We start from the raw sequence: 23,877 nt of genomic DNA, 5'->3' as shown, positions 1-23,877 counted from the left end.
TGAGTGAAAACTTGGTATATCCAACAGAAATGTCAACCTACTTACAGCAGAAAGCTGCATTACTGAAAAAAGCATTTCCACCAGCAATCAAACTCATGAAGCCTGGTTTCTTGTGGCTGTCTTCCCAAAGCTCATCACAGTTTTATTATAGATGGCACAAATAAAATTATTCTTAACATTTCTCTCCCACATGGATTCTCCAATGTCCAGAAGCTCATACACTACATAGTACATACTAAATCCAATATCTTGTCTCTTTCTGATCACTTACAGTGGCAACTTCATGTTCCTAACATGGGCTGAAGATTCAGTCGAAGAACTAATAGATCAATCAAAACCCAAATTTGACAAGCCAGTACCCATCGATAAGCTGACACCAGCAAGCACCCTCACACCCTCACTTCAACCACCTGACATTCACTTGACAAAGTATTCTTATTTATTTACTTCCAGTATAACCTCTATACTGGAAATACAGGAAATAAACTCTCACTACACGACAAAAAAAAGTGACACCAACAATCCTTTAAATGAACAGCTGTCTGGATTCATTTCTTGTAATTAACACTGCATTTTCATTATTTTAGTATCAGGCTTCAGTATGATGCAACAGGGTATCAAAGGAAACCATAAAAAACAGAGTCATTTTCACATAATGCAACAGGGGTCATGCCATATATTTATGCGGACACAGCCAGTGAAGTTTGAGCCAACTTCTACTCTGTAATGATAAACTTGATTGTGTTACCCTAGTTTCTTCACTCCTGTGGGATGAGCTCGAATCAGCACCATACAGGGTTAAGACATCAGGCTACCGCTGACTGAACTAGAAAAATGCTGGTGCTATCTGATACCCTGCATGCAGGAGCTTTGGCAACCAGGCTAATTAGTCAGGAGTTTGAAGTAGGAATGCTAACAAGCCTAATAGAAAAACAAGCACCTGATTCTCCTGAAGTAGACAAACTGCAGCCCGGAGTCTACATGAAAAAAAACCTGAAGACTTACCAAAACTAAACATTCTGATTTAAATCCAACCTTTGACTGGATTTCAAAAAGTTATTCCTCAAGTAAGTTAGGTTCATCAAGAAGGTTTGAAGTAATAATACAATGTCAAAATGTACCACTAAATGCAATTTTATTGTTAACACACTCTAGGGAAATGGGCCAAAGGACCTCTTTTTGAACTATTATTATTTTTCTTCCCTACCTGAAATACTTACTTTCCCCTTTCCTTTTTAAGGGCAAAAAGAGCCATACCTCAGGCTGTGGAATAATCAGCATCTATAAAAATAGTTCTTAAAAACCCCCAAGCTGAAAATCTGTACTGTTGAATGAAATTTAGTGAGATTGTCTGTGTCATAGCCGAAGACACACAACCACGCTGCTTTTATATGCAGCTTTGTCTAGAGTAAACATACACACACACAAGCGCTAAGACATCCTTATGGTTACTTCTACTGCACATTCAGAAAACAGGATATTCATTCACTACAGATACAACCACATAGTCAAATTTACACATGAAATTGCCACACAATTTTTGACATTAGACACAGTAGGTTGAACAATTAAGAAGAAATACGGTGTTGACATTACAACTTCCAAACGGGAACATGTCCCAAAAACAGTTGTGTTTTTGTTTGTTTGGGTTTTTTAATTCTGTCACTCAAAAAATCCTCCAGGAAGTCTCATTTTGAATGACTTATTTATTTTTGTATTTAAAGGAATCGGGTCATTTCTTAAAATTTACAAAGAAGTTTATTAAGGCCATTAGTTATCTTAATGTTGGTTGACAGGACTACCAAGGCCACAGGTAGCTTGTAAAAAATCTATATAGAATTTCTAATAGTTTTGTAAAATTCATCTGTTGATAGCCTTCTCTCTGCAAATCCTACTTAATCCTGTTGTATAATCTTTGGCAACACTTTCATCAAGCACTGTGCTTGGTGAATGACATTCAGCCTCAGTTAGTTGCATTTAAAAACAACTGCTGACAGTTAAAAAGGCTTTCTCTGCAGTAACACCATATACAGTATCTTCATACTGACAGTGGTTTTGCACTCCATGTTTTGTGATGTTTTCTTTTAACTGTTCTCATACTACAAAATCCTCCATTCTAACATAAAAGCTAGCTCAAAGCAGTCCCAAGCACACAAAAAGGTTTCTTCCTAAGGCACCTGCACAACCAAAACATTACATTGCTTCTGATTTTACTCCCTCATTACTCTGTTTACTTTTAGATTTGAAAGAGAAGATACCACGTAGCTATCAACATAACAATACACTTTAATGTTTTCTACTTAAGCTGGCGTCCTTCTCACGAAAAAGCATTTTACATTTCAATTACCTTCCAACTTCCTTTTCTCCAATGGGGTTCCACACTTGCTCCCAATCTACAATAGTGTCTGCTTTGCCAGACTGGAATCAAGTTCATTGGCTGAAAGGTCCTGCTCTCTAAACAGGCTTATCTAACAAGAAAGTCACTATACCTGAATACTTTCTTCTTTTATGAATCTTCATTATTATTATTATAGAACACGGAATGTACTGGCCACATAGACTTGGAAATAAATTCCCCAAAAAGTCCCTAATTGTTGCTTGCTGGACGGCTACCTCAAGAGAGAAATTACTCCGTATGTCCTGTTTGTGGCAGCGAGGGAAAATATGACATTAAACCAATCCAATAGCAACTAACAGTTGAGGAAAGGGAAAGCCCCTTCCCATATATCTACCCCCACTCCAGCTGTGTGTCATTTCAGTTGTTTAAACACAAGCATTTAGGTGAATTCTAATGAGCTAGTTCAGAGAGAAAATCCAACAAGAATTAATCCTAGTCTCCCAGCTTTCCTAAGAACTTCGCAATGGAGTCACATAAAACCCAATGCCAGCATAAAGGAGGGATTAAAAAAACCCAAACAAACGTGTTCAATTGAAGGAGTGAAGAGAGCACTCTCTTGTTGCTAGAAAGCCATTTTACCAGCTTAAGATATAAATATGGAATCTCATTCACATAGTTTTCCCTTGGGTAGGTATTGACACCCAAAATAAAACCAATAGCAGTAGTTTACAGAGGCAAGGAAGGCTTCTGCAGATCCAGAAATCCAACCAACCGGCAGTATACTAGAGGCTGGCTTCTACAGTGGAAATAAGCTGGTTATCTCTGGGAACGCAGGAATTTCATCATCCCTGTCTAAACATCTATTTCACTTGCCTAAGGACGAACAAACAAAACATTATGAAAGTAATACAGTATTTGAAACTCAGTATAATAGACCTAAAAAAGGCTATTAAAACAAAATTAAGACTATCATTCAATTACTAAATCATTTAACTGAGAACTTCAGTCATATTTTTGTTTTAGTACTAGAGGACATAGCAACCTATGCCTATGAGTAGCACTGCACACAAACACGTTTTCTACTGCTTCAACTAAAAGTAACAAAGTACATAACTAAAGTTATTAAACACCAGGGTGATGTTATTTTCTACTGTAAATAATGTTTGCTCCAAAACATCAAGAGCCACTGAGTGCAGAGTACATTAGAGCTCCAACCTGCAGCTTCTGACTCTAGCCTCCAAAACATTTTTAAATGTCCTGAGCATAAAAAGGCAAGGGTTCAGCTCAAGCAGGATGACAAATGGTGGAGGAATTACTAAGCAGTGCCAAGAAATCTTCTGCAAAACACTGCATCAGATGTCTCAGATGTTGTCCACACACAAACACTGACAGAGTTTTACAGCCCTGAGAGTCTCTGAAGTCCTGCAGAGACCACAGTAGCACAACAAGAATTCCAACAAAACAAGCCAGAGCAGGGGAGTAAACAAAATTATTAAAAGATAATGACATTTGAAGAAGCAGTCAATTAACAAAGTCAGTCCAGAGACAGAGTGAGCTACACATTTAAAATGCTCAATGAAATCTGTTAAAGGTAACATTTCATTGTGCCACCAAACAGTCACTAAACCAGAGAAGCACTCAAAAGCTTAACTATGGAAGTAAAAAGCTACTTTCTTTCTGTAACTGCAGCATTTCAGCTACGGCTACTGTATTTTCTTTTTCCCTCCTACTGCTTCACAGTCTCTTATTCCATGCTCAGAACAACAATGCAAACGCAGAGACTGTGAGTAATCGCCAACACTATTCCTGATAGAGGAAACAGCAGTTGACCAGTTGATTACATAGGAAGCTCCTCATTTCCTTTGCAGTTCTCTTCATAATAGCAGAAATAATCTAGAGAAAGGTATCATGTGGTAGTAGCATAAAGACCAATTCCAGAGACTTTTTGTCAGAAGGAATTCAGTCAGAAACCACCATTAGTTTTGCAAACAATAGTCGAGATATACACGCTCCAGTTCAAAAAGAAGTTTGACTATTTTATAATTGCTTATCATAACCTCTCAAATATTTGGGGGTTGAGTCTCTCATTAAGAATAAGTGTTCTGTGCAAGACTACTCATGTTTTATGAAAAATTACGGTTCTCAAACAGTAGCAAGGCAGCTCTTTCCCCAGTCATAAACACTAATATATCATTACTTCTTTAAAAATATACAAGACACCTTAAATTATCATTTTGTTGCAATATAAGGTAATATAGACATCTGGCTTCACTTTTATACATGATATGGGGTCGAAAGAGATGTATGGGATTGGTTCAGTTGATTAAGTGCTCAAAATTTGAAGCAGTCAAGAATCACATGCTCAGTTCTCATTTTTGCATCAGAACAAATTAGTCCAGTAGAACAGCAACCAAACTAATATTGCCCCCTCATTTTGTAGTGCCTTACTCTTTGTTTCACAAAGGGTTGCCACCGCCTGCTTATGGAGGAGTGAGGAAGTTTCAGAAGGCAGGCATCAGTTACAAGACTGGGTGAGTGGAGTTGGGAGGAGAAAGGAACAAACAAAAAGACAACTGAAAAGCTGGATACTTAATCATCACATAGGCATCCTTCACATTACTACTTTCTTCCTCACCCTTCCTATCCACCCCTAGTCTGGAATAATGCACTTAAAAATAAATCAAGCATTTCTGTATTAGCACAGAAATAGTCTATTGCTCAGACTAGGCAGCAGCTTCATTCCTAGAACTCAGAGAGTAGATGATTACAGATCTTTCAGAATACAACTCAACAGCTCCCTTCCAGTTTGTTCACCCAACATTAAGACCTCATATTGTCATAACCTAGGCAGTCTCCCCCCATTCACTGCTATGACTGTCTTCAGCTGAGTAGATTCTACTTATGAAAGGAGACTATCAGAAGGATATTTTCCTTGAGGAACTCACAATTTTGATCTCTGAACTTCTGGGACAAGCGAGTCATGACCTAATGACTTCCCAGGGTGCACAATAAACCTTTTTAACCATGTTTTCTTAAAAGGAAATCCAAGGACAAGCATCTGAACCTGGGGATTATCACCTAAAGTAGTAATTCAGCTACTTAAGAATGGCTAGCAGGTTTGCATCAAAATAGATTCAAACATAACATGCAGAAAAGGTGACTTACAGCTTCTTTAAACTTAATATCAACATATAAAGTTTAATGCTGAGTTTCTGAAATTTTTCTTACTTTATTTCAGTTTAAAATTCCTATTATATTAATACTGGCCTAAGAATATTTGCAGAATCAACAGATTAATGCTAACCAAGTTTCAAAACAGCAACTTAAAATTTAACAGTAAAAATGCTCCACTGAAGTAACAAAGTAGTTATAAACATCTGTGGCCAGACGACATTATAATTTACTTTCAAACTAGTATTTCAGTATTTCTTCTATCAAAAATGGTACACTATCAGCATAGCCTATCTTTCAGCATCACACAGAGATCCATAGCACAACAGCAGAGTTCAAAACAAAGAATGTGAGGTTGAGTACAAGTAATTGAATTAATCAACATACCATACTGTACAAATACAGTTTTATAAAACTAACAATAATCAGGAGTGAAAGAAAATATTATTTCAAATAAACACATATCAACAAAAATAATACAGCACAACTCATTCACTGCAAGTATCTATTCCAGTAACTGATTCAGGCATGTGATCTGGAGAAGGACGAAGCACAGGAATAGAAAATGGGAGCAAAACCATGTACAATTTACACAACTCACAAACACTTCTTGTCCTGCAGCACTAGGACCTCACCCTATCTCCCCGTGGCAACCTATCACACAGGATACATCGGCAGAACATGGTTTGCTTAAGCCAAAGGATACATAAAGTGATCCTGAAACATTAAGGTATTTTCAGCCATGAAGGTTGTGTAGGATGGCTAAAAGAATGCTGTGCTCAGCTTCAAGAAGAATCTAAGCATTTCAATACTCAAAGCACTCAAGTACGTGCCTAAATGTTTTGCCAAAAGAAGTTCTTCAAAGTGGGGGTTTAGGTGGGGTTTTCTTGCTTTGGTTTTTCCTTGGGGATTTGAGCAGCTTTTTACTTCAACAGAATTCAACAAGGCAAAAGCAAAGTCCTGACACAGAAAGGAAAAATGTCTTGCAACAACACAGGCTTAAGAACAACTGGCCAGGAAGAAGCTCTGCTAAAGAAAACCTGGGGATCTTGGTGGACAGAAAGCTGAAGGTGATTCAGATGAATGCCCTGGCACCAAAGTCAACATCATGCTTAGTTGCATTAGCAGGAGGAATACAGGCCTTAATCAAGTAAAACAATTATACTGCTCTACCCAGGGTTTTGGGCTGAAGTTCAGCAGAGAACTACAGAATGCTCAGGAGACTGAAGAACCATCTTAGGAGGCAAGACAAAAGGAACTGGGTTTCTTCCTCCTGGAGGAGAGCTGGCTTTGGAGGGGAGACCTACAAAGCAGCTCACAGGATCTGCAAAGAGGCCAAGAAGACAATGCAGCAGTGATTAATAAGGCATGGTGAGAGGACAAGAAACACTGGACATAAGTTGAAACAAAGGAAGCTTTTAAACTGACTATACAAAAAACCTTTCAGCATTAGGACAGTCACACCAGTGAAGGAGGGTGCCCAGAGTTACTGCAGTAACTGGTCCCTAGGGGGTTTTCAACACCTTATGGGAAAAACCCTCAGGGGCATCAGGACTGACCTTGCTTTAAGCAGGAGGCTGGAACTAGAAATGTCCTGAGGTCTATTCCAAATCGAAGTATCCTAGGATCATATTTAAACATCTGTGGAGGACAGGCTGATTTTCCCTGTTCACCTACAGAAAACACTAATTGTTACAGCAGCCAGGCAGCCACATATTCTCAATTTAGACAAGATGACCTCCAACCAACAGGAGAGCTCCCAATACTGAGAGTCCCAACACATATGTCTTAAGAAGGACCATGACAAAAGAAGGGATGAAAAAAGCTAAATAAAGTAGTTTAAGTGGCAGCATAACATTTGCAAATTTCTCTTCAGGTACAAGTTCAACTGGTAGACATTAGAGACAGTAAAGCCTATATAAGTCGTTCTACTACACATGGGAAGAGTCATTAATAATGCAATGCAATCCATCACAATTGGAAATAAACTGGAATGGGTACATACACCATGGACCCATCTAAGATTACAGGATAAATCAGGCAGAAAGGAACTTCAGGAGTTTCCAATCCAACCTCCTGGTGAAAGAAAGTTCATCTCTGAGGTCTTACCAGGCTTTTTTGCAGCTTTATCCAGCCTGCTCGTAGAAATCTCCACGGGCAGAAACTGCACAACCTCCCTGTGCAACCCGTTCCACTACTTGAATATTCACTGGCATCTAAGAAGTTTTCTTTTGCAGAACACTTTTGTAGTTAGTGAACTGCATAATGATTTCGCTTTTAATATAGATAAAATGAACCGAAATAATAATTCTTTTAACATAGAAGTTCATTCTTCAAGAAAGATTATATAACCAAAAAACAATAAAAGATCAGAAAACTCAAGAGAAACACAGAAATTTAAGGCAAAGACTCAGAAGAAATGGCTTTGAAAAAAAAGAAATTATGTATCCTCTACCCTCCCTACTTCCTCAAACCAGTGATATTTCCATAGGTTGTGTATGTTACTTTTGAACACAGTTCTGTCCTGAAGCTCCAGACAAACATCAGAATGGAACAAGGAAAGTGAGTCACTACCATCAATACGTATTTGTTGTTATCCTACAGTTGCTATAGCGTATGTGGGACACAGGAGGGCAGAAGTGAATATTAATAATAATAATAATAATAATCACAAGCTAACCACAGTAATACGGCTTGATTTTGAGAACACCACAAAGCAACAGAACATCAGAAGAAAACAAACTCAGAAAGCAGGAACAAAAGGAAAGTGGGGTAGACCGAGATAAAAGAGAGATCAAGAGAGGAATTATCAGAGGGCTGGAGCACCTCTCCTATGACAACAGCTGAGACAGTTCAGGTTGTTCAGCCCGGAGAACTGAAGACTTTGGGGAAGCAGTTTTATAGCAGCCTTACAGTACCTAACGGGGGCTAAAGAGAAACATGAAGAGGGACTTTTTACAAGGGCATGTACTGGACAGGACTAAGGGGAAGAGTTTTAAACTGAAAAAGAGTAGATTTATATCAGATATTATGATGAAATTCTTTACTGTGAGGTTGCCCAGCTAGGTGGTGGATGTCCCATCATTGGAAGAGTTCAAGGCCAGCTTTACCCCAAAGCCAAAGTTTTCAGAGGTTCTATTGAACAACAAAGAAGAGAAAGTATAATTCTCTCTATAAGGATATAGGTGTCCATTTTGCAAGCTGCTCTGTTTGGACAGATCCATACTAATAAACTTAGATGGATTCATTTGCAACATCAAAGTCAGAAATGGTACTTCTAGTATCCATTCATTTTTAAGCTGTGATCAAGAACTACTGAACTTAGATAAGCCATTTACTCCCTGTCCCACATGCTCCCCTCTCTTCATCATCAGCAAGGTTTACAGAAATAAGCACTGAAAATTTTCATGCTTGTTTCAAGAAGAAAGTCACCTCAAGGAACACATTTTGACAATAATCAAGCCCAGATCAGATGCATTTTTATTAAGGCAATGCAATCCTTTTTTTTGCTTAAGTAAAATTTGTTCACTATTTAAATTCCAATCCTCTGGAATATACGTCAGCTTTATGAAAAAAAATGCTTGAAATACTTTTCACTTTGAAAATACAATCTAATTCTTTCAATATATTGGAGTAAATTTTATACTGGAATTTAATACTTGCAATCAAAGTTTTTTGTAACATGCCTCAGATATACAGAAAATATACCTTTTTTATTTGTACAGAATATTATTATTATATACCTCTTTTTTTTTTTATAGAATAAGAAAGTGAGAAGTATTTCCCCAGTCAGGAAAGTAACTTTGCTCAGGGGGAATCTACTCATAAAAATGCTCATTTCACCTTCAAACAGCACATTTGGTTACCAAAGAGCTATGTTTTAAAAACTGCTACCAGCTCTATTTTAAGGATTTCTTCCAGAAAAGAACAAATTACTGGTTTTATCATGTAGCACTGGTTAACAAAACTGGTCTCTACAGCTCTGTTAATCAGGAGTTTCCAGAAGAATGTGTTTGCCAGTGTACTGTGCATGAACTCTTACTTTCAACAAGTCCTGCTCTTCTGCCCAGTAGTTAGTGCTGCAGCCAGTGACATGGTTTGTATGTTTAGTTAACTCCACTTAAGAAATTCCCACCTTTCATTTGTCATCTCTACATTGCAAGAAACTATGAGAAAACTAAATGGTTGCTAACTTTTAAGCATTTTCTTGCTCTAAAACACAGTTCTATCAAATACCCTTAATTTTATCCTTATCAAGGGGCTGTCATTTCAGTGGCACACAGAGCAAGGACAAGTTACAATACAAACATGAACGCAGATGATTAACCGTGAACAGGACTATTTCGAGTTTAAACAGGCTCAGATTACAAAAGCATTCAGTAACTTGGTTTGGCTTACTCAGATATTAAAACATAGTTAATGAAGGCATAAGCGATACTACCATACAAGATTTCAAGTATACTCTGACTCACAGTGAAACAATTTAGGCTTTAACCAGCTGCTGATATTAGCCAAAAAAAAAATCTATGTAGCAAAGCAGAATTAACATAGCTGGAAAGTTACACGAGAGGTCTATCCTCTCATTAATGAGGGAGTATGACAGAAGAATATGAGAAGATAACCCAAAACAAAAATTCTGTCAGGAAGCAAAGACAGAAGCATGCAGAAGTGGAAAGGAATTTAAAAATCTAAGGAGTCTCTAGCTTCTTTTCCTTTTAATTAACAACCAGTAATGTCTCCCAGTGTAGTATGTATGCTGACTACAGCATGTATGTTTCTCTACTGCTGAGGACAGTAAACTTCTCTAGACTTATTCCTACAAATATATTTTATTTGTATAGAAATAAAAACAAATGAAACAAAAACCCAAACCCCAAACAAAAACACATGCACATTTTATATACTCTTAACACCATATCATTTGTTCTGTGTGTTTTTTATTACTCTCCACAGTGAGACACAAACTTTCCTTATGACTAGGTACTTGGACTAACTCATTCAAGGAGATTTGATTTTTTTAATCATTATTGCAAAGCATTTGGAGATTTTTAATTTCTTTGTATTCAGCAGTCACTTCAAAAGTATTAATAAAACATGCATGCTTGCCTTCATCAACAGCTTACAAGACCTTAGAATACCAGAAAGTTACACAGATGTGGAAGAAAGAAATTATTGGGGAAAAAGCTAGGGCTATTCAGCCTGGAGAAGAGAAGGTTGTGTGGAAATCTCAAGCAGCCTTCTAGCATCTGAAGGGGGCCTACAGGGAAGCTGGAAAAGGAGTCTATCAGGAACTCCAGTGACAGGACAAGGGAGTAATAGGTACAAACTGAAAGAGGGAAAGATCAGATATTAGGAAGAAATTCTTTGTTGTGAGGGTGGTGAGACACCAGAACAGGTTTTCAAGGAAGGTCGTGGATGCCCCAACCCTGGAAGTGTTCAAGGCCGGATTGGATAAGGCCTTTAGCAACCTGGTTTAGTTGGAGGCGTCCCTACCTGTGGCAGGGGGATTGTAACTAGGGGATCTTTAAGGTCCATTCCAACTCCTTAGCAGTTTGATTCATCAAATTTGGAACCTAAGTTACCTGTTTACTGAAATGAGGCAGCCTCATGTACAGTTGACATAGAAGTATTTCTGAAACAAACAGAAAAAGCCCCAAATATGAAAATTATTCAAGTTTTCTATGAAGATACATAACCCTCTTCCTACTGTATGCAGCTACCCCATTGAGAAAAGGGGTATTCTTTGCTATCCCATACAACTCACTTAAGATTTAAACCAGACATGGTGTGATGGTGCTGGTATATGACACTCTCTAGGTGATTAAGTCCGTTCCTCCTATGTTCTATAAGGTGAAATTTCAAATTGGGATAACCTAGAAAACTGCATACGTTTATAAAAATCTGGCTTCTCTTTCTGGCTCCGTAGTAACTAAATTTACAACGCATTTTTCAACACATTACTTCATGTATCTGCATCACTTTTCCCATCCCACTGTCCTGGAGACATTATGACAAAGTGAGAATGTTAGATGTCTTTTATACAAACCAAGACAGTTTAAGAAGATGATACAACTACACACAAGTACAAGCTAAGTATGATCTAAATAAATGTCAGCTTAGAATAACAGAATGGCTTGAGTTGGAAGGGACCTTAAAGATCATCCAGTCCCAACCCTCAATTTTGCTTAGTAACAACAACTGGGACAAGCACTCTAAGGGGAAAAAAAATCAAATCAAGTAATATAACTCAGTTTCAAACATATTTGACTGACCATTGCTCTCTTTCAAGAATTAGACTCAAAACTGCCCATTACATAAACAAAATGTATCATAAATATTCTACCTACAAAACTGGTTTAGATAGATAGCCAACCTAAGGAAAAGTCAGACTACCACACTTATTTTGTACCGGCATATACCAACAGAAAAACTTAGTAATTAAAGAAAAAAGTCTCCCTGCACACAGCAAGTAAGCAGCTTTTCCCAACAACAAATGCAGTAAGCTTTAGCAAAACCTAAACTTGCAGGTTTTTTTAATTTGACCTTGAGTTTACATATGTAAATATGAAAAGAAATTTTTGAAATAAACTAAGCACCAATTTTAAAATATTGTCAACATTTAACGGTGTTTAAGTCAGATGGGCATTGGGGGGTGGAGAATAAGGCAGACAAAGGGCAGGCCAAAGCTCCTGAAAGCCACAGTAAAAAGCAGCATACAAATTTAACTGCTACCATGTACTTGTGGTTGCTGTAAAAGTCAGTATCATCAACACCACAGAGCTGGAAGAGAATCAAAGATGGACAGTTCTTCGTGGCAGAAGACAGAATCCCATGACAGCAATCAGATGGCAGTGACGGCAGAAGAGGGTCAACACTGCCGCTTCCTTTCTGTGCCCCAAAAGTGCTGAGAGGTGGGTGAAGAAGTGGCTGCAGAACACAGTATGTGTGTACCTGTGAAACTATTCATCCTCTTTTACAGTTACTGAGGTAGAAACAGCTTCAGATTACTCACACATCTATCATCCATGACAAAAACTGCTATTCAACATTTCACTTCATAAATTAAGGGTATAAAGGTATCAGAAATATGTTGGTATCTCACTCTGCTTGCAGGTTTCTACTACTGCTGGTAACATCATGATATTGCCATAGAAGGAGACAGCTGACACTAGGAAAAAGGCAAGTCTATCAAGGACGAGAGAAATTGTCCTGACCATTCTGCAACATAAAGAAACACCCTGTTTATCCCCAGGATTTGGATAAATTAAGCTCGACCCACTCTGAGTACCATCCTTATTACCTCTAAGGTGGTTAGGAAGGAATTCTTCCCCTTGGTGCAAGAATTCCTTCTCAGCAGCTAAGGAGCTCAGCGTAAGGTTAATACAGAAAACTCTGTCTCTACCTAGCAAGTACCCAGAAGAGATGACACAAGCCAAAAGCCTATTAAAAGGAAGGCTCTCCAAAATAAGGGAGAAGTATCAACGGTTATAAGAGCATAGCAAAAAAGCACTCCCTTAGAAGAAAACCAAGGTGCCACAGCCACTGTCAGCACACAGACTAGCTGGTTATAAACAGGTCCAACTGCAAGGCCATTCCAAACTACAAAGTCCATACGGCAGGTGTTGAGGATTTAATGGCTGATCTGTATCCTCACGGGAAACTAACTGAGCCGGACAATCATAAGGCTGCCCTCTGAAGCCAGTGTAGCAGGATGAACACATTTGAAGACTGCTGTAATTGGCATTTTTCCCTGAAAGTAGAAGATTGGAGTGTCTGGTTGAAGGTTGTGGATGTGAGATTTTTGGTGCAGAGTGCTTGTGGGAGGAAATGAGGGAGAAAAGGTTTCAACACAGGTGGGTTTACTGAGAGAGCTAGATCAGCGCATTTATAATTATATACATGGATATGTATGAGCATCCCTACACACAAGAATGTTCAAAGACCTGCAGACAAATGTGGAACACTGAAGATAAGACAGGCACTTAAGGTAAGTGCTGAGTTTCAATAGGTTTTTACACACCAGCAGTATCAGAACATTGTACAATACTTGAGCTTCAGTTCAGGACTGTCTCACATTGGTACAATGCTACCAATTTTTGTGCTGCCACTTGACACTTATCACTGGAAATGAATGAAGACTACTTTGAGAAGGCAAAGTTTTCAAATTCGTCTAATCTCAAAAATTTGATGCACCAATTTTTTGAGTTCAAGCTTAAACTTACAGCAGGTGAGAAAGCAAATCATGAAACAAAAGTATTCTGGAGCTTGTAGTAGACCATAAACAATTTATTTTCAAAAATAAGAACTCGTAACTCCTTCAGAACTACTAATACTCAAGATGTTGAGCCAGTATCAGAATGTTAGGAGATATTGTTGATGATTGCTTCAGAAAATTATACTAGAATTTGAACCCTGTAAAATTCAAACACTGTAATTTCATCACAGATCCCACCCTACAGGCCAACTTTAGCCAAAAGCTACAGACAGTCAGAAATCAGTCAGAAATCAGAAGGTAATAGAAAACTAGATGTTTTACTGTAAATCCTGACACAGGCTCTAGGAGAGAGAGACAAATCCTCTCTACTGCAAACCCAGCTCATATATTGAGAATTTCCCAGAACTGCAATAATTTCACCACTTTGGGCTGGTTAGGTCTTTGGATGCTGGTAGATGGCTTTGATGAATACACCAGCAGTCAGTGCATAAAATTACTTAATTGTTCTCTTTTTTTTTTTTTTTTTCCAGTCTACATATCAATCCTTATCTGTCTGAAAACAGTTTGCTATGGGCATACCAACTGAATTTACTGAAATAATCCTTGCTGTGCTATGGCAACAATAAAAACTCTCCTATAATACTAGATACAGCTTGAGTATTGCTGGAGACTTTATCGAAAGTATTACAATACATCTCACACAAAACAAAGAAAGGCCTTGTTAGAGCATTCCACTGATCTTTAAAGAAGGAAACAGTTATTTGGCCTTTTATTTTTTTTTAAAGGCTTCAAAAAAGCTGAAGAATTAGATCACAAAATGCAGTAATCTTAAGTAATTCCAGTTTTGACCTTCTTCACTATACAGCAAACACTAGACCTAACAGGGAAATCCATCAAAATCAATTAGCAGGATTGAGCAATGTTTTCACTAGTAAACATTGTCTTTCCATAACAATTTTCAGATTATTTTCCTTTTCCAGATATGAAAAGAAACTATCCCACTCTTTCAAACAGCCAGAATATGTACAGTAAGTGTTAAAGAAGTCTTAAAACTTTCACTGGAACTTAAAACTACACTGAAAGTAAGTAGCAATCATGTTCAGTAAGGCTATCACTTTAAGTGGAAACAACTTACATGTTTCCCAATAAAACACCCAGCATTCTACAAGAAGCATGCAATGCTTGGATATGATCTGAACGCAGAAAATATTACTGAACTGTACATGGAAGGTGAACACAAACCAGATTTCTCAACATAAAAGAAGTGATATTATAAAAACCATTTTAACAATGCAAAGCTTTCTAAAACACAAACTGGTTCGATTTTATTTGTTTCCACATAGACATTTTCCCATCCAGGAGGACACTATATCACCGATGGCGTTGTCCCAATGTTTTTTAAATTAAGAACATGGCATAATTGTTTTTTACTAAAATTGAGAGCAACAACAAAATATTTAAAGGGCCCTTATCAATTTCAAGCTGATGTACTGCTCAAAGTAGAGCACCTTCTGGAGGGCAGCAGGAAGGAGACCTTTTCTTTAGACATTGGGGGAGGGTTTTATTGCCCTTTGAACTCTTGCCCAGCCACAGGCTATCCAACAGCCACTAATTTTCATTAAGAAGGGAGATTCTGATCTTCCATTGGGTTTTGTAAGCAAGACAGTATATGTAAAAGCAAAATGTAAATATATGTAAAAGCACGACACTGCCATCAAATTGCGTATCTTGCCTCTAAGGAAATACAGGAGTGTGGACTGACAAGTGAAGTCATCTAACAGAGAGAAAGCTCTACTAAACACATAATGGAATGCTTGAATATCTATGCACTGAAACCTTAGTTCATAGATACTGCTCTGGGCAACATACTTTGTTGGCCAAATAAATACTGTTGCCAGACAACTCATTCTTTTTCACACTATAAAGGTGCTCTTAACTACACAGTAGAGCCAGATATTGAGCCATGCTCTGGGACACAATTCACCAAGGGGAAGCCTTAAGCCAGGTCATCAAGAAACTATAATCTATTACTAGGTAGTGAGTTTTTGTGAGAGCTTTCATATTCCCGAGTTCTAATTACAACAGCGCAAATTATCAAAGGAGCAAGAAAAACACTGACCAAATAGAACAAAAAACCCCACCCTGCAGCCATTGTTTCAGCCTGCAACCATTCTATAGCAACTAGTACAGTACTGCATAAAATCCATTCCAAAATATTTACCCAAGAGTTGGCCTGGTATTAGGAGTCATAGCCAAACAGATACTCGATTTCCAGTTCCATAACAAACCAGCAGGTTTTCTAATGTCCTTGAAAAGAATCACATAGTAACTCACTCTTATTTTTTAATGTCAAATCTGTTTTACACTCTTGGAATACAGAAGTAAAATTAGAAATCAATTTATAATTATTCTTAAGATATACCAAGCACCATTTAATAAAAGCTTAAACATTTCAAAATTGATGATATGTAATTTCTGCTCTTCACTGGAAGAGGTAACATGAACAAACTTACAGGAGCGTGCACAATTTCATCAGTACAATCATAAACTCTAACAGACTCCTCTATTAATATGATGAAATTCAAAGATGGATTACAAATACATGTAACCAAGTAAAATTTACATTTAAGTGCAAATCTGCACTTAAAACTAACACCCCACACGGATCTTCTGGATGACAACCCTAGTCCTAGGACTTTCTCCAGTTCTTCCAGGATTCAAACTCTAAAGAATTTCCCAAAAGTAATGAGTAATCTACAACAAAATTCTGCAGGACAGACCAGGGCAATAAAGAGCCCTGTTCTACACAGTGTGTAGAGAAATGAAGAAAGCAGTATCTAGACAGAGGACATCTTCATAGGAGACAAGGATGAACATGGAATCAGAGGAATGGCTCCCCCGGTAAGAGTATCTGTGCTAGAAGATGATCTGAAGAGGAGCTGTCTAACTTATGGGTGAGCACACAAGGGAAGAAAGCAGACATAGAAAATATAATTAAATGTAATAAATAATAACAATCAGTTGATAATCTTGAGGGCAATGCCTGTAACAGAAGATGGCCATTATCCTGAAGCATTACACAAAATGGTTTTACCAAGTTAAGTGTACCTAACACAAGAAAACATTAAAGTCACATAGAAGAAGAAGGTATGAGAAAAATAGGTGATTGCTGAAAAAAAAAAAAAAAAAGCAAGACTTCATATCAAAGCAGATTTTTTTAGTCTTACTAGAGAACCAAACTAGGCAGTAGCAAAAGGCAGAATTGCAATTCAATGACTGAAGGGAACCAATCACATGGAAAATTATCCCTACACCAAAAAAAGTTATGTTACAACCTTATACATCTTCATTATGCAGAAGATGAGGCACGAAACAGTCCGGGAACAGTCTGACTGCTACTGCTAGGTCTGAACTACTACAGAGTTTTACCTCTGTTGACTCAAGTTTTCATCTTAGATTATCAAGCTTCCAGACAGGGACAGTTACAGAAAAGCAGTAATTTTTACTCGTAATGAAAAACCTGAGGGGAAGGGGGAATCCCTCCAAAAAGTTTAACCACAATTATGAGCCAGGTCATGCATGCATCCAAAAAACTATCAATTACCTCTTTGGTTTATCAACCTAACAACCTTAACAGCAGAAATTAACAGGCTTTAGCCTTTTCACCAGATGAAATGAGCATCACTCAGTATCTACACTAATGCAAATATTTTTCCTAGCCAAAAATCTTGAAAAATCAAGAATTATCTAAATAGTGCTTTACTCAAAAACACTTCAGAAGAGCGTTCCATTAGCATGAAGTTCACTTTGGAAGACAGAGCAAACACTCCATGACTTATCTGTACTACCTGCTAAACTAGACTTCTCTTAAGTTTACCACAACATTTAGTTTACTACTTCACACTGTGATTTCCAATTCCACCTTCATCAGAACCACCGGTCAAAGCAAGAATTATTTTCTGTATACATACTCTGAATTTTGCATAGCATTTCACTTCATTTATTTGTTATAAATGAAGTTAATTTATTTTACTTCATTTATAACAAAGCAACTACTCCAACAGATACTACCACAAAGATAAACTCAAGAGTGGTTTCTTATTATCTACAGCCTTACCACAAACACCAGTTCATTTCAACTTTTATCTCTTTCCAGCAAAGTTTTAGTTTTTGTTAGATCACAAAAGCATTTAGACACAAAAGCAGAATTTCATTAATCATAAAGCTATGTTTCCCGCAGAAGTCCTAAAAGTGTGTTCCATTCAATTTGGTTTAACCTCGCTGAAAGAAAAATAGTTTTGACAGAGAAAACACACTTGCACAATCAAAGCAAATCCCTTACATGTCCAGAGGACTAGGGGGGTTTTCAGCTGAAAAGTAATGCTTGTCAATGGCATTTTAGGCAGGGAACAGATTCACACATCAGGAGGGAATTCTTAAAGCCAGTATGTCTGAATTGTATGGACCTAATTAGCCACTAGCTTAAGATACAATTTATATAAGGAATACTAAAAACACAGCCTAAAACTTCTTCCTAGAATTATTTTCATTACATTAGGTTGTCTGTAGACTGTGGCCAGTATCTTAACTCTAACTCATAATTAGCACTATCTAGAGAGCACTAAGACTTCATTTGTAAAGACTATTCACTTTGACTCAGTTAAAGGAAAACTGGTCTCCAAATAGTCCTTTTGATGCAAATGAGCAGACCTGCATGCCTGACTTATTTTCTCCAACCATTTCAATGCAGAACTAGAGCTCAACAGATTCAGTAAAGTGCAATTAGTAATCCCGAACCTCTAACTAATGCCTCAGTGTTTTTATCTTCTCTTCAACTGTGCCTGCTTAGTGGTAGCAATTATTGAAAAATGTTCTGTTCACTAAAAAGCACAGGCATCAGTCTTCAGGATTCTAATCACCTTTCCAGACTGATTAAATATTAGTTTAAGCATTTGTTGCAAAGAGAGTTTACTTTCCAAACCCTAGGTTTGGCAAACTTAAAGGGACAGTATTTTCAGGTATATTACCAGCTTCTTGAGATCTATACAGTATGAAGAGTTGCACTTGCTAAAACTACTGAAAGTGGTACAGTCCAACTAGTGGAGAAGGCACAACCATTTCTACCATTTAGATGGTGTTTCCTTAGCTCCGGACTTGCACTCCCACTACTAGTATCACCCATAAAACAGTAGGTTACTAATTTTAAAAACAGGTCTTCTAAAAGCCTCAGAGCCAGATTTTTAAAAGGTTATGGGTGAGCAACCATGCAGATAAACTGCAGGGGGCTTAAAACCTAAAAATTCCCATTTCTTATTGTTTTAACTAGATTTAAATAACAAGCTTGCATAACTACCATGAAAAGGCTATAAGCTTATGTCATATACCAGTCTTCCCTGTGACACTTAATGAACCAGAATCAGATCTGAACCCAGAAAGTAAAGACAAAAATTTCATCAACCCTAAAATATCCTGCCATCCAGTGTACTGTACAACATTTTCTGTTAATAGATTGCTTACGTGTATTTAAAACCAAAGAAAACAACTTAAAACATAATGAATACATCTATAGCACAACACATGGGAAGTCAATATTAAAAAAAAAAAAAAAAAAGTAACACCAAAGAAAAGCCCCATCCACATTCTGAAGGGTTATTTCTCATACCTTGCTGCTAAGCCTACATAATTTTTTTCAGACAAAAAATAATCAAATAGCCATGAAGACTTTTGAAATTCTTTCTTTTATTTAAACGATGGCCATTTAAAACTCAAACTCTGAGGAGTTATTCTTGATGCAAAGCATGTTACTTCTCAGCTTTTTGATTAGACCTTTCTACTTTTGCTAACACAGAGGTATTTTAGTCTAGAACAACATTCTCCATCAGAAAACAAACTACAACAGATCAATGTTTCTGACAACAATCCCCCAACCCTCGGGAAATTGCTATAAAAAAATCCCACTCGTTCTAAAAAGTGTCTGTCTCAAAAGAATTAAATGCAATTCACATTCCTAGCCCACAAACCATGTTTAGAAAAAACACAACACTTCTCTTCCTCTCATATACCGCTATGAAAGCATACATTAAAGATGAAACCTTATTTTGTCATCAACAGTAATTATAACACTTAGTTCAGACATGGCATCTTAAAGCAGTAAATCTTAGACGCATTCAAACAGCAATAAATGCACTAGTCTACAGTACCCCTTCACTCCTTCCTCTCACCCAGAACATCCATGTGCAGTTATTTTACATAATAATCAATTCCAGTTAGCACTTTTATTGAAGGAGGAAGTTAAAAAAAGCTTAACTGTATAAATGCAAATCATTTCTTATCTACAAGTTTCCGAATAACTCTATGCACTTATTACAAAATCATTCATTCAAACATATTCCTTTTTGAAAACTTTGGGTGCTATAAGCACCCAAGACTTAAATCAAGATCAAAGCATCATTTTATGTCCTACTGCAAAAGGCCTAAGTATTTTTACTGTGTTTCTATTCTTGATTTTTAAAAAATAAATTAAAAAAAAAAAAGAAAAAGCATCCACAAAGCTTGGTAATACTTGGAACAAGGGCAAGGGGAAACACTTCAAGAAAAGCATTAACATTCTGCTTCATTTTGAACCTGACAATTTATCTACAAACAAAAACATGATTCACCCCACCTTTCCCCAAAAACTGCAGTATTTTTTTCAGACTTGAAGTGAGTAGCTGCCTGGTAAGTTAAAGCAGACACAGTAAAGCTTAATCGAGTTTAAATGATGACCAGTATTACAGACATCTTTAGCCAAGGTCTGCACCTAGCAGCACTCCTGAAACATTATCATTTAAACTGCTGCTAGTAAATGCAGGGTTTTTGTTTTGTTCATTTTTAAGCTTCTCAAGCCACAGAGCTTCTCTCAGCTTTTTGAATAGAATAACAAGAACTTTAAAATTTCAGAATAAAATAATGCAAATTAACAGATTTCTCAGAACAGCAACAATGGTTAGAATGGGTGAACACCTAATAAATATTAAATTATCACTTTGCTCTCAAGCATGAGTCCACAAATTACTTCAATGGAAGCAAGTGAAGATATGAAACCCTCACTCCCAAGAAGTCTTCAGCCTTCCTTACACGAGATATAGAGAGAGGAATACTCAACTTTGAGCATGCAACAGAAAGTTTTCATTTCTGTTTTGCTGGGGCAAAGCAGCTCCGAATGACTTAGTTAACTATTAGAGTCAAAGAGAAGTTAAGAAAAAGTTGGTAAGAGAACTCAAAAACATGTCCTATCCAAGGCTTTTGCTTTTCAAAGTCTTCCATACCATAACAAATAATTTGTTCCTAGGTCTCACAAGAGGCAAGCAGACAAGCAGATCTCTAATCCCTTAGGACTAGTCTACTCAACAAAATATTAACAGGAATTCAAAGATTCTCATCACGAACCACTTCTCTGAAAAAAAACCCACACATTTGAACTACTTTCAAAATACTGCCCAACCTTCAAAACAAAGTCACATTTTACAGACTGCAATAAAGTGAAGACGATGTAACAGAGTTGGAACAATTCTATCTCACCAAAGAATTAGACCTTTCAAACTAATATCGATGTACATCAGCTGGTCACGTGCAAATTCCTTTCACTGTCACTGCCTAAGCTATACTGTCAGAACTCCAGTCAATTTACACTAGACTTCACTTTTCCTTTGCTTTACCAAAAACATAAATCTCCCTGAACCCTACTATTAAGGTTGTGATTACCCCCCTCTGGAAAACCCTCCTCTCTCTTTTATAGGAAAGTTACAAGACAAGTCACTTAAACCAGGTTGTTTTCACTGAGGAAATGCCTGAAGAATCACTACAAGGCATCAGGTCTACTGATACGTACAACCAGCAGCTCCTGGATGACAGTCTGCAGTCTGGGCTACAAAGTTAACAGAGCATGCCAACAACCACATCTGGACAGTTTAAAATTATTCAGTTTGACCTAGCTAAGGCACACACAGCCAAAAGTCATGTCCAGGTTACTGCATCTTCACAAATGCCACACTTGCTGCAGTCCCTACAAAAAGCAAGATGTGCCTTATGGTCAAGCTGAGCCTGGAAAAACAGGGAAACAACAGAGGATTGTCAGTTGTCAGTTCCCAACCAGTCGAGTAAAAGGGCTTTCATTTAAGCTGATAAACAGTACAAATGTGAATCACACCATCATCTGGGTTGAAAATATTGCCAAATTTGTGTCAGCTCAAGGTAAGAGTGAAAATAAATGTGAACATTCATAAGTGTAATTATCTGGAAGGAAAATATACTTTATCTATAAAATTGTTACCTGCTGCCAGTTTGATGTAAACGCACCTGCAGTCTTATCAAACACTTTTAGAACGAGTAGGCTAAAGGATATTAAGCATGCACTTCATTTTTTACTCTCTGTAGTTCAACTGAAATGTCATCACTGACAGCGGTGAGTATGCTCCCATACAGGTTCAGAGGCTTAACTGCAGAAGTGTGGAGTGAATGCAAGTAAAAATATTTTTGCTTTTAATAATAACTAGAACGAAGCTGGTAGCTTTTGTGCAAACTTTAGTTAACTATGATAATAAATATGCACGGCTGACCTAAAGAAAGTATGATTTGTTAAACTACTTACTAACAAAACCACAGAAGCACAGTCTGCCATAAACACAAAGAAGAGAGGCTGGAGTTAGAATGTACTGCGAACGGACAAACACATTAGTAAGACAAAAAGTTCAGCCACAGGCAGTTAGCAGTCAACCTGCAATTCCAAAAGACTGTGCCGTGTCCTCAAACACAATCATGAAGGCGTCTTGACACTGGTTTCAGCCCACTTTTTTGAAAAAGTGACTCTCAGCCAACAGTGACATTGTTAAAACCTAAGCAATGCAAGCAAGGAACTCTAATTATGATAAATCTCGCAAGATGTGGGAAATAAGCACAGAAAACCGTCGTCTTTGTGTTCAACAAACTGTCTGCAATGAGCAGAACTGAAAATACCCGAAGCTGTCGTAGTTCTAATCTTAGAATGGTTTTCAACACTTTTTCGTGGCTCTGCTAGCAGTCAGCACCTGGGTGCAGAAACAGGAGCCAGCTCCAAGACCAAGCCAACGTGATTTCTCAGAGGCTTCTGTTAATAAACAACCAGGGCCAGGCCAAGAGCAAGTGTGAATTTCCTCCTTTTCCCCGGGAACACGCACATGATCAGCCTCCACCCTGTAAGCAGGGAGCCCGCTGTCACACACAAAACAGGGCTGTAACCTGCGTCCCCAGCCTTCCCCCGACCCCCCCTCGCCGCTTTCAAACCAGACGCGCAGCACGAACCAGCCAAAGGGAACACGACAAGGGGCAGCGGGAGGGTGTGGTTTGACTATTACATTTTTTTTTTTTTAATGGACAAAACCCAGCCTCTCTCGGCCATCAGAAACACCCATTTCATTAGGTAGAAATCACCCGCTGTGTTTTTCCAGTACAACATGTGAACTCAGGACTGCGAACCTGCTCCTGGTATTTACTTTAGGCGGCGGGCTGGCAGCCTGCAGGCTCGGAGAGCCAACGCGCTCCGTCCGTCACGCCCTGGGAAAGCCACCCCGGGGATTGCACCAGCAGCCCGGAGAGCCGCCGGACTACAAGCGGCAGGTTGCTTTGTAAGAGGCGCCTTCTACATAAGGACGAATATTTAAAGAAACAAACAAGCTAGTAACAAAAAAAGCGCCCAGCACCGGGATTCTCAATCCTCCTCCACCGGCCGCCTGTCGGTACTGCTAAAAGTCACAGACAGACAAAAAAAAAAAAGCCCACGGAGGTACTCGGTGTCGGGCTCGGGAGGGGGGGCAATTCCTGTATTCTCGCCCTTGCCCGCCCCCTTTCGCCACCTCCATGTGCCAGCGGGCTTCTCCCCCGCCTCGGAGCCGCCCGTCCCGCAGGCACATGCCGGCCCGACCCTGCGGGAGGGGAGAGAGGGAGGAGGGGAGGGCTCCGGCCCTGCGCTCCTTTCCTCTCCTCGGCCCCTGCAACCTGCCTTCACCAGGGCACGGCGAGGGGCCCGACCCTCGCTCTCCACCGAGGAGCGGAGCCTCGGCCGCGGCCAGGGCAGGGGAGCCCGTGCCCGAGGCCCCGGCCGGGGCGGGGGGCGGCGCGGGGCCCCGGCTGCCGCGGG

At 38.5% G+C, this 23,877-nt stretch overlaps 1 protein-coding gene across 25 annotated transcripts in view; it reads right to left on the bottom strand.

Annotated features, from left to right (window-relative positions):
• AFDN (afadin, adherens junction formation factor) overlaps positions 1–23,877 on the bottom strand; it is a 119,947-nt gene that overhangs the window by 95,156 nt on the left and 914 nt on the right. The gene's annotated exons all lie outside the window — the stretch shown is intronic.

This window comes from Corvus kubaryi, unplaced genomic scaffold (genome assembly GCF_017639235.1).
Source record: "Corvus kubaryi isolate FWS band 111438036 unplaced genomic scaffold, C.kubaryi_AGA036_p1.0 37266, whole genome shotgun sequence".
Classification (NCBI taxonomy): Eukaryota; Metazoa; Chordata; class Aves; order Passeriformes; family Corvidae; genus Corvus; species Corvus kubaryi.
The sequence above is the reverse complement of the archived record's forward strand: the minus strand, read 5'-3'. Positions and strand labels throughout refer to the sequence as shown.